The sequence below is a fragment of the Lepidothrix coronata genome, unplaced genomic scaffold (genome assembly GCF_001604755.1).
Source record: "Lepidothrix coronata isolate B3197 unplaced genomic scaffold, Lepidothrix_coronata-1.0 Scaffold40, whole genome shotgun sequence".
Classification (NCBI taxonomy): domain Eukaryota; kingdom Metazoa; phylum Chordata; class Aves; order Passeriformes; family Pipridae; genus Lepidothrix; species Lepidothrix coronata.
In genome coordinates, this window is record NW_016690220.1 from 3,435,851 (window position 1) to 3,448,078 (window position 12,228).

The 12,228-nt window shown below is 42.2% G+C and overlaps 1 long non-coding RNA gene across 1 annotated transcript; it reads right to left on the minus strand.

Moving 5' to 3' along the window:
• Positions 1-3,760: 3,760 nt before the first annotated feature.
• Positions 3,761-7,241, minus strand: LOC108496504. Its single transcript, XR_001874495.1, has 3 exons — positions 6,828-7,241; positions 4,120-4,206; positions 3,761-3,854 (listed from the first exon to the last, which is right to left on the minus strand). It is a non-coding gene; the product is annotated as an uncharacterized LOC108496504 (long non-coding RNA).
• Positions 7,242-12,228: the final 4,987 nt, after the last annotated feature.

Here is a 12,228-nt window from a genome sequence, read left to right on the forward strand (position 1 = left end):
CCTGCCAGGCCCTAAGGCATCCAAAGCACCCATAAGAGGTGCCAGACATGACATTACATTAAGGTTATGATCACGTTGTTTGTTGCAGTTACTTGGACAAAGAGACCATTCAGAGATGGAGACTCATTGACTTGTCCTGATTTGTCACAGACTTTCAAAGGTGAGAAACTGTTTCTCATTCGCTCTTCATAGTCTATGTCCTCCTTTTTAGTTTAAATGAAAATCTTTGTTAGCAAACTTTGCTTACCTCATAATGAAAAGTGATACCTTCTGGGTTTTGCCAAAGAAGGAAACTCTACAAGAAACAGTTCTTGTTCTGATTCAGTTTAGAGTTACGGACTTCACTAATCTTTAGTTATTAACACTAATATTTTGCTGAGGAGTACTGTTATTTTACAAGAAACTTTTATAAGTTTCTTTGAATTTAATTTTTTCTTTCTGAACTTTAAGCATTAATCAAGATCAGATTTTAAATAAAGATATTTTGTTATCTGAAAATGATTCAAGCAGTCATCTGTAGTATTTATCATGCTTCAGCAAGTGCTTCAGAAGCCAGGTAGTTTCTCAAGGGAATAACTTTGGTTTCCAGAGTGAAGGGGAACATAAAAGTTCATGCAAAGAGATTTCTTTAATACCAAGATCAGCTTAATTTAGAACTGCTTGGCTGGTCTGACTCTGACACTAATAGCCTCAAACTTGCCACTTTATTTTATTTCAAAGCCCTCTTGGCAGTACAAGGGTACATTTAGTGGGAACAGGCTTTGTCCATTAAAACTGAAACTTCTTGTGCTATATTTAAAGCTCATTTGGAACACTTAATTTCCAGTCTCTCAGAAGTTTGTATTATTGAAATAAACCATTAATGCAATGTCCTCCTTAAAGTGTCACAGCAAAGAATTGTTTCAAAGCGATTTTTGCCACTTGTCATTCACAGCATTCCAGTGTGCGTTAAAACTTAATGGAGTTAACATGCAGTAATAAAAACAAAAGCAGATTTTTGAAGCATGATTGCCATATTCTCAACATTGTATCTATAGCAGTTTAATTGGCCTCTTATTTCTCTCAGTTTTTATCCATAGGTAGGTAAAATACTCTCAAAATCAGTCTGTCTGGTCTTAAGAGGAGTGTGCTATCATGGCTGTTAGCAGAGAGGCTATTGCTATACCTGGAGCAGGGTTTTGAAGGTGATAAACAGGTAAAGGAGCATGTAGAAAAACAGGCCCATTCAAGGTACCTCATTATAAACAACCTAAAAATATTCTGTGTTCATGGAAATACTTGATACATGGCTGTGAGTTCTTGTTTTTAGTAAGCCTAAGTGATTTGTTACCCCACAGAACTGGTGGCCTCCAATAGCTGGTGCAGAGATTTCTGATTTTCTGAGTTGTGGAACAAAATCACTGCACAGAGAGCAGCCAGCAAAGTGCCATGGATTTTATCACCATGGGCCCGATTTCAACTGTTCTCAAAAGATTCCTTCATATATGATTTTTCTAAGTCATTCTCTGCTGCCAGTTTGTCCTAAGAAAGGGAAGATGGAATGAAAGGAAAACAGAATGAAAAAAGCTAGGCATAGAAGCACGGGTAGTATTTTTACAAAATTGGGATTTCTCATTTTCTTTCCAGGATCTGCCTCTCCTTTAGGCTGTTTCTTGAATAGTCAGAATTAATACTGGACCACCACAAGTGAATGCCCTGGGACTCACTTACCTCAGCAGCTCAGGACTCCAAAGCAGTTACTTTTTATCACGGACTTTGCTCAAAATCTGTTGCTCACATACCTTTACTCAGACATAGAGCAAACAGAAAGCATCATCCTCTGTGCTAGTAATTAAGTAGTGTATGCAGAGATCCACCTTTCCAGCTGTTTGGGCCACTGAATGTAAAATAAAGCTCCAATTTATAGATGCTCCTAATACATTGTGTTGTTTATCTCCTATCCTGCATTTTAATTGCTTATTTGGTTTATGTGTCAAGCACACACACAACCTGTAGTCTTTAACAGTGCCACAGATGCATTTCACAGAATCACAGAATGGCTGAGACTGGAAGGGACCTTTGAAGTACATCTACATTCTCAAGCAGACCACCTAGAGCTGGTTGTCCAGGACCACGGCCAAATGATATCCTCTATGTAAATCTCTGCTGACTACTCCCAAACACCACGTCAAAACAACTGGAAATGATTTTCAGTATTCTTTTCTCTCTCACTTTCTCCACAGTCAAGGTGAGGCTGATTGGTTCCACTTCCCTGAATCCTCCTTCTTGCCCTTGTTGAAGATAGGGATGACATGCTTTCTTCCATTCTGCAGGAACCTTGCCAAATCACCACAACCTTTCAAAGATAATTGAAAGTGGCTTTGCAGTGACACCAGACAGCTCTCTCAGTACTTGTGGGGTGCATCCTATCAGGTCCTATGGACTCACCTCTATCATACAACATCTCTTGGAATGATGCCTTAAGCCCCTAATGGTTTTTTATTTTTCTAATATTGGTAAGCCTTATAAGTTTTATAAGTAGATTTTAAAAGCAGCAACCCTCCCTCCTTTGTCCCTTGTCCCTTTCCCTTTCTCTGTAGCACCCTTGTTTATACATTCCTTAACCCTCTTACCCCATTCTATGCTCCCTATATCAATCCTACTCTTGAATCCAGTAGAAATGTTTAGTCTTTTGTCAAGGTAAGGCCTAGATTGTTGGCAGAACAGCATAGCAGGGCCTAAACCACAGAACATGGTCAAAAACTGGGTAACTATGTACCCTTTGTGCTCTGAGGGAGATGAAGATGGGATGAATAGGGGGTCCCGAAATGCCCCCAGACCCATTTTCAGGGGGTGGACCCAAGGCGGACCAGAGTAAAGGCCACAGAGTGGACACATCTGGGATTGGATGGAGGGTATTATAAAAATGTAACCTCTCGGGCACAGGGGCGCGCGTCTTGTAACATCTTTAGCCTTGGCAAAATAAACCCTTTCTTATCTCACCCCTAATTAACTGCTCCGGAGATTTTTCAGCACCATAAATCCCATGGCAACAAATGCCATGTAAGGACATTTTGTTATCTGCATGTCCCCCTCAGACTATACCACAGGTGTTGTGCATACTATGTCTCTGCTAGTCCTTTGGTGTTTTATGGACATCCTCTTCAAGTGGATTTCATAGTGGTTTGTCAGCTCCCATCATTTTAGTTATGCAGCAACAGCATTCATGGTTACCATTCTCTGGGCATGCTGTGTTGCTTCTTAGCAACATATCACTGATATATAAACTTTTGGATTTTCCTTCCAATTCCTTGGACAAAGTGAGTGAACAGGTTGCAACTAAAATTTGCCAGCACTTTTTTGTGTTATCAGCATGCCAGTAAACACAACATCATCATGAAGTGGACAAGGATCTGTTTCAAAATGCTGAGACTTTGGTGGGCTCTGAATATTCTGAGGAAAAGGAACTGGTACATACTGAAGACTGCAATACCCTATATTTCCTAGCCTGACCTAACATCACTCTTGGCACTCACCACATTCATGAGTACAATAAAACAAATTCATTCAAATACATGCACAGTTAGGAAACAAGCTATTAGATTTAGAAACAGATAGCAAATCCTGCAGTAACGGAATACATCTCCTTAGTGTAGCCACAGGTGTTTTCCTGTGCTTTATTCAGATTACAGACTGTGAAGTCGTGCTGACTAGTCATATGATTCAGCCAGCCAGCCAGCAGATCTGGGCCCAGCTCTCAGGGAAGCCAATTGCTCCAGGTGCTATTTTCCACACAGCAGCAATTACTTGCAGCCAAGCTCTTCCTCATTTCCTCTGCCTGGAGAGGGGTGCACCTTCTGAAGTATCCTGAAATCCTTGATAATCAGACAAAGATGTTGACTTCTAACATTAATAGTGTCAATTTGTTGCTCGATTTAGAGGGGATTGGTGTTCTTGAATTAGGCAGTGTCCTGTGACAGCTCATATATGTGCTGGGGCTTGTGATAGCACTGCTTAAACATGATAGTGGTTTACTACTTTATTGCAAAATGCTTGCTGAAAAGTTGTAATAACAAAAGAAATGCCCCTTTTTACCTTCCGGGTAAATTTGTGTATTAAACTAAAAAGCCAAATACTGACCTGATTTGTACTGCTGTAACTCCACCACATCCAAGCCGCTCTGGATTTTAGTGCAGGGAACTGCAACAGAATCTGGGCTAAGATAGTCTGGAAATGGAATATGCAAGGAGACCATTGGTATGTTCTTAGACAAGGAGCTGCAGAATGAGTCTGTCATGTCGCTTTAGATATCTCTTTAATTTGTTGGTGCTCATCTCCCTGATGGCATTCACTCTGCCACTGTTTAACCCCTTGGAGGCCCCTGCCACTCTTTAATCTGGTGAGTAGTTATTTGGTAAGTATTACAAATGTTAATAATAGACTTGTTTTATAATGCCTTTCTTTTCTGTTGGATCAAAACAACACAAAGAGCAGTTCATTTAAAGAGATGAGGAGACTAAGAGGATAAAAGAAAACTAAAAAAAACCCACCAGAAACCCCTGACCTGGCTAGATATATCAACAAAACTAAGCCACTGATTTAGCCTGTGGAAATTAGGAAGAGCCTTCTCATATGTTAGCCATTATGTACATGTGTATATTTTAAATTAATTTGGGAGAACTGTGCATAAGCACAACATGACAAACTCCTAATTTCTCTCCTGGAGACAACGTGCAATATAAGAAGAGTTGCACAACCATTTCACAAAAGTGTTCTTGGCTTTCTGTTGTAACTTTTTTCTTCTTCACAATCAGGAAAAGCCAAAGAAAAAGCAAATACAGAAGGTAGAGCTGATGATAGGCTGGGAATCCATGCTAGACTGTTTTCAACTTCTATGTCTGGCTCCCCATTTTACATGGGGTTCCTTCTGGTTTACTTCCACACAGACACAGAAAAACTAGATTCTTTGTTTTGTACCTTTAAGAAAACTTCTGGCAAAGACACACCAGTAATTTTTTAGGTGGAACAAGGATGATTCAGGAAGGGAATAAGAGGAGAAAGACACTGTCCTGTGCTTTTTGCACTTAAAAATTGCACAGAAAGTTTTAAAACATGAATAAGAGCTGTATAACTACATTTCTGTTAAAATGTAGTATTTCTAAAATCAAAACAAAACCACACACATTTAGAAATTTCCCATAAACCAAGAAATTTTTACTTTTCATTTCCAATAAAAATATTTTTGCCAGCTTTACTGTTTTTTAGTTCATGTACCTGCTTTTTTCAGTCTGTCATCCCAGGCTTTTTAACATTCCCCAATGAGCTCATGTTCCCTGTAAGTTACCAGAGCCAAGTGCATGTTGCAATCCAAATAATTCACCATTGTGTTGCTTTTTTGTTATACGCGTTAGACATGAATGCAATGAAACCTCAAGCTGAGGTCACTGGATAGAATAAGTATTTATTTGTCTCACAGGTTTGAATGGAAGAGTATGTTCTTGGCAATAGTTGTCATGTGGTGAATCTGGGGACAAGTATGTGACCAGAAGGAAGTACATCCTAAGTTCTGCTCCTGCCTTGACAACACACACGTTGTGTGATGTTGAGTAAATCGCTTTCCTGCCAGTTTCCCTTCACCAATAGCTGGTCATGTTTCATCCTTAGCTGGTTATGCAGCCACCAAGAGTGACAACAGGAAGCTCTGGGAAGAATTAACATTGGCGGCAGTGGTAAACTGCTCTTTGACATTCTTGATATTTTCTAGGTGTTGAAATGAGAAAGTAAAAGCACTACAAAAATATTTGTAAGTGTGTTAGTGCCCAGACAGGAACACCACCATCCCCAGGCTTTGGATCATGCACCTTCCCAAGATTCATGATGAAAGGTGGAGGTCAGCATGAGTTTACCCACTGCCTGACCAACCTGATTGCCTTCTATGATAAAATGTCCGGATTTGTGGATGCAAGGGCAGCACCTTGACTTTTTCAAGGCTTTTAACACCATATCTCATGATATTCTTATATACAAGGTGAGATACCACAGTTTGGATGAGTGGACAACTAGATGGGTAAAAAAATGGGTTGGATGGTCAAGCTCAGATAGTGATAGTTCATGCTTTACCTGGTAGCAGTGAGTAGTAGAAAGTGAAGTATTTCAGTGGTTAATCCAGCAGAAACTTTACAAAATTCAACAGGTACAAATGCCAAGTCCTGCACCTGGGAAGGAAGAACCCTGAGCAGGCAGAGCAGTGTAGCAGCAGCTCTGAGGAAAAGGATTTGGGAACCCTGGTGGACATAAGACAGGAGTGCAGACTGTCTGCAAAGATGGCCAACAGCATCCTGGGTTGTAGTAGCCACAGGATGAGAGGAGACAATACCGCTCTGATCAGCATTTGTTAGACCCCACTGCATCCAGTTTGGGGACCCACAGTGCAGGAAAGCTATGGATAAATTGGGATGAGTTCAGCAAGGGCATGAAAATGGTTTGGCACTAGAGCTGTTGCCCTGTTAGGAGAGGCTGAGGGAATGGGGTTTGTTTAGCATGGGGGAAAGAGGGCCTTGTGGGACCTTCTGATAGCTATGCAGCTAGTGAAGACAGCAGCCCTCTGATTCCTAAAGCAAGGTTGTTGAGAAGACGAAGCCAGGCTCTTCTCAGCGCTGCAGGGTGGGAGGACAGGAGGCAGTGTCACAGTCTTGAAACAAGACTGCCTATCTGGGGTGCTTTTCACCACAAAGATAGCCAAGCAGTGCAGCAGGTTGTCCATAGGGCTGTTCATAGGGCTGTGCATTCCCCAGTCTTGCAGGACTTTGAAACCTGAGGGGATGAAGCCCTGGACAGGCTGCTCATACCTCTGAGCTGACCCAGCCTTGATCAGGGAGCTGGACCAGAGCACTGGACACCCTGAGGTCTGCTGCTGGACCCCCACATCCCTCAGCGTCCCGCCGGCACAGGAGTGTGCACTGCTGCCAGGATGTGAACTGCTGCGCGGGGGCCAGCTGATACAGGCGAACCAGGGATCGAATTGGACACTTTCCCCTTCACTTCCAAAGAGTTTGAGGCTCTGCTGATCTCTCGATACCCTTATCGCGGGCTCCTCAGCCTCCGCGGCAGCGCCTTGAATTATTCATGGCTATTGACAATCACAGAAATTAACGCTCCCTCAGCAGAAGCGCAATGCAGCACCCTGATAGTAATGATCAAAGATGAGGTGAGATTACTGGGGCTCCCCCTCAGCGCCGGGGCCGTCCAGGCCGGGAGGGCGCCATGGCGGCGGCCGCCCGCCAGGGGGAGCTGCCGGCCCGGCTTTGGCGGTGCGTCCGTGCCAGCAGAAACCGGCGGGAATGAGGAACAACCGGACCGGGCCGGGCCGGGATAGCTGGGGGTAGCTGGCCGCCCGCGTGGCCCTTTCCTCAGCAAACTGGTGTGGAGCTAATGGGCTCTCCCTCCGATTCGCCTTGCCTCAAGGCAAGGCATTTCCCAGCAGGGGAGAAGCCCTCCCCTCCAGCGCCAAGGGCTGTTCGAACACACTGGGTCTCCGAAAATACAGTGTGGGAAGTCGGTGCGACCTCCTGCCCCGGGTTGTGCCCCAAGGAGCGGGAAGGAGGCTGGGAAAGTGTCACTGTGGCTGCCTTGGCAGCGACAGCGTGGCTTTGGGCGGTGAGAGAGGCTCCTAAAGCATTTGCAGCGTCTTGGTTTTGCTGTGCCCTGAGCAGAGTCCCCAGGTTTGCTGGGAGAGGGCGTCCGAGGAGTCCACTTGCACTGACACAGCGGCTTAATGCCGGCCTCGAAGCCTTTCTGGCAGTCCTCTCCCATGTAAGGCGGTCGCTGCGTGTGAGCTGATGCTCCGGCAGCTCCGCGGGGTGGCGGCTGAGCTCTCCGAACAGAGCCGGGGATCTGAGCTCCCCCCTGTTTACGGACGGGAAAGGAGAACCCACAAAATAACACTGGTGAGTGACTGGCAAACCAAGTTTTAAGTATTATCTAAAATTGCCCTTGTGCGTTCTCTGCTCCAGTCATTAGGCTACATATTTGCTGTAGAAATAAGGTCTAGAAAGCTCAAGAAAGGGAACTGTGACAGGAACAGCATATTCACATGTATGCTTCAAAACACACCAGCGCTGTTCTCCATTGCAGTTGGCATCCCCAAAGAAGTATAACTGATCTGAAACCTCCGCTTGAGTATCTATTAGTTTAATCCATATGAATCAAAAATATTTGTGGTAGTGAAAAATCTCTGATCTGCTTAATTTCTTCCAAATTTAGTTTTGGCGTTGAGTCATCATTATTCCCTGCCAAATGGTTTTGTGAAGTCACCCAAAATAATGAGATGTCACTTGCCTGGATACATTAATAATTAGAAGGATTTATTGTAGTAGGCATCATGGGAAAGTGTAACTTCCCCATTAGATGTCCTTAATTAGAAAAGAATGTGTCAGATTTCAGATCAACGTAGGGGAACTACAACTATCCATTAAAGAGAGAAGGACAAATAATGCAAGTGACAGCCCTTGCAGAAGTACAAAGATTTAAATACTTAATAAATTAAGGGGATTGAAGGTGCTCATTTTCATCACTAAAGCTCTATGACCTGTCTTCATCATCAGAAAAGTTGCGGTCTCCAAACTGAATTAAAAACCATAAAGAGCAAATGCTGTATATAATTCTGACAATAGAATATTTTTGTAATCAGCGGTTATTCCTTTTTATGTCTTTCAGCAATGGCTCCTTAAGATGGGCAAAACTGCTGTGGAAAGTGTTCAACTATGCTAATAGGAAAATTTTATAGTGACAATGGCATCTCTTGAACCACAAGAGCTATATCTAGTACATTTGCTGAGTTGGTGGATAGAGAAATGGTCTGGCTGGCTTTTAGATAAAAATTGGTGAGCTGTTAGGTAATTGTAACATGTGGGAGGCATTACTGTAAATCCAAGCAGAATGAGGTCCCTAACTACTTGGGCATGTACCCATCTTTTGTGTCCTCCGTTTGGCTGTAGGTAGTTTCTCATAGACCCAGGCTGAGGGTTTTACCAGATATTACACAGAAGCTAGAAAGTAAATCTTAAAATGCTTACATTTACTTAGAGTCACAAGTGAAACCAGTTTATACTCCTATTTCTGCCCAGTGCTTGGTTAACATACAGGCATTTTATTTATGTAGTCTTAAAATCACAGCATGAATGACATCAAGGCAAGAGTAATTTAAGAAAGGGGAACGTGTGTCCGCAGTTTGTTTCAGCTTGCAAAGAGATGAGGTTCCAAGACGGGGAGACTAAAATTTTGCATCATAAGCAATCTACTCCCTTCTGAGACATCTGATTTATTAATTCTATGTCAGTTACACCTGAAAGTTACTACAAGTTGATTACTGTGGCCTACAGCTTCTACTGCAGCTTTTTCTGCTGCCTCTGTGTAATCAGTAACGTTGGACCAGTGCCTAACTGACAGGTGGCCACATTACCAAGTTATCAGCTTGTTTCCTGCTCTTGATAAGTGTTTCATTAGGGCTGGTTGTGGTAGGAAAGCTGTATTTGTTTCTTATGGGGAAAGGAAATCCTTAACAAGGGGGCTAAGCCACACAAACAAGGCCTTGTTAAATAATCCTTTCAGTTTGAGTGACCATTTTGTGCAGCATTTTGCTTGAAAAATGTGGTTTTGATTTTTTTTATGAGTGTTTATCTGAAGAATAATGATGAGCATTAGGTTTGGATTTAGAAAAGGATAGATTTAGTTTACCTGTAGGAGATAGGTGCTCAAAACTTGTATAGTTCTGTGGGATTGAACTTTAAAGACATGAGTTACATGTCCTTTTGAAGTACTGTCTGGAAGCCTTTTTTATTGTTAATTTAGCCTTTTCTAAATTGAACCTTTCATCACATATTAAGTCCTAAGAGAGCTAGGGAACACAGGGTGTGTTCCAAAGGGATACATAAAAAGCACCTTACTTCCATAAGTCATTAGCATCCAGCATTTGTGTTTTAATGAGCTAAAATGAGAAATCTTGTAAACTAATTTGAACCAACTACAGTGTCTTACTCACAGCGAGATGCCTCAAACATCAATCAGCTCTTGAAAGTTTGTTTGTGAGATACTTCTCTAAGAATCTTTCATCCTAAAAATGACACTTGAAAACTTGGCAATAGATCTTGACAAAATTCACATGTGAATGCCCAAGAGATAAGCAGTGCATTGTTTTACTGAGGAAGGTGATATAAATATTCTGCTTCTGAAGGCAGGTCTAAACAAAGCTTACCTGCTCATTAAAAGGTAATGAAACCTGACTATTTTACATACTGTTTTGTGAATGACATTTTCTGAAACACACTTTTATTTTCAAACCTCTGAAAAACCTCTGTGGATAAGCGAAGTTTAGTATGATAAAGAAAACATTTTATTCAGCTTTAAAAACTGGGATGTCTTCCTCAGAAGAGTGTTATGTGGGATGTGTCACACCATCCGTAGAGCTGACTATTCTTTTAGTAGTACTAGTAGTATTTTCAGTTTTAAATTAAAATCTGCCTGAAGCCACAGATGAGTTCTCAGCTCACTGTTCTCTGAATAAGCATACAAATCAAAAATCACACTTTCCTCAAAAAGCCTATTTGAAGGTTAGCTGTCAACTTGGACTGAGTAAAGCACCTTTGACTTGAAGAAGTCTGAAGTGCTGCAGATGTTTGCACTTTAAAATATGGGACAAGTTATGCCAGAAAAAGAGACAAAAAGGTTGAAGCCAGATCACTGCCCATTTGTTTATTTGGCAAGCAAGGATCTTCACATATCAGAATAGAATAATTTTAAATTTTTTGCAGTTTAAGAATCTCTGTCAAATGAATCCAGGTGATGAACCAGCATACCAGTTTACTTTTCCTGTGTTAAAATACATGCCCGATTTAATTTTGCCAGTAAAAACAATGTATTGAACAGATTATAAAATGAAAAAGTGGCCCAAACCAAATGAATGATTTATCTATGCCTGCCAAGATTGGAAATTCAGGCAGCCTAAGGTAACAAAATATGCAGATAGATATTTCAAGAAATTATGAAATATGCTTGATACCCCTTGAAATCAAATCAGGTATGCTGAGTAAGCCTTGCCTATTTTTTTCTACAAAAATCATGAATAATTATAATGATATGTGTCATTACTTATGGGTAGCCATGTATGCTTATAGTCAAAATAATTGCTCAGACATCAAACATCGTCCTGTTTACTGGGCTTTCAGGACCTTGTTTAATATTAACAGCGGTCAGAATGGTAGTAAACAAAGTAAACAAAACAGGGCTTATGCAGGGTCACCTCAACCATTTGTACATAAGCAAGGAAGTGCTTACAAGGCATCATTATCAAAAAATCTCAGACCTTTTCTGGGAAGTCAGCTTCCTGGGGTGTCTCTCTGAAGAGCATGCACATTAATGCACACAGCATGGCGAGTAAACACCAGGAAGGAGAGACCTGCGTGCAGCTGAAGGGCTATGAAGTTGGAATCACAGAGACAAGGTGGGATTATTCATGGGACTGCAGTACTGCAATGGAGGGATACAGGCTACAAAGATAAGGTGGTGGGGTTGACCTTAATGTGAGCGAACAGCTGGAGTATATAGAGCTCTGCCTAGGGGATGGACAGTGAGCCAGCTGAGAGCTTTTGGGTGTCTATTACTGAGCGCACCAATGTGGCTGACGCCGTAGTAGGTGTGTGCTATATGGCATACGCAGGCATAAGAAGGAAGAACAAATGGATAAGGCCTTCTGTAGAGAGAAGAAGCCTCATGTTATAGGCTGTGGTCCTCGTGGGAAACTTCAACCACCTGATATATGCTGAAGGAACAACACAGACGGACATATGCAGTCCTGGAGGTTCCTGGAGAGTATTGAGGACCCAGTGAAGACAGGTGCTCTGCTGGACCTCATAATTACAAACAAGAAAGGGCTGGTTGAGGATGTGAGGTTCTCAGGGGCCACGAGATGATGGAGTTCAGAATCTTAAGAAGAGGAAAGAGGGCAAAAAGCAAGATCATGTCTCCAGGAGAGTAGACTTCGGCCTTTTCAGGGATCTGTTCAGGTAGACTCTGTGGGATAAGGCCCTGGATGGAAAAGGGGCCTAAGAAAGCTCTGATATTCAAGGACCACCTCCTCCAAGGTCAAGAACAATCCACTGCAAGAAGCAGGAAGTCAGGCAAAAGTGCCAGGATGATTACATGGATTAACAAAGAGTTCCTGGCAAAACTCAAACATAAAAAGAAGAGGAACTG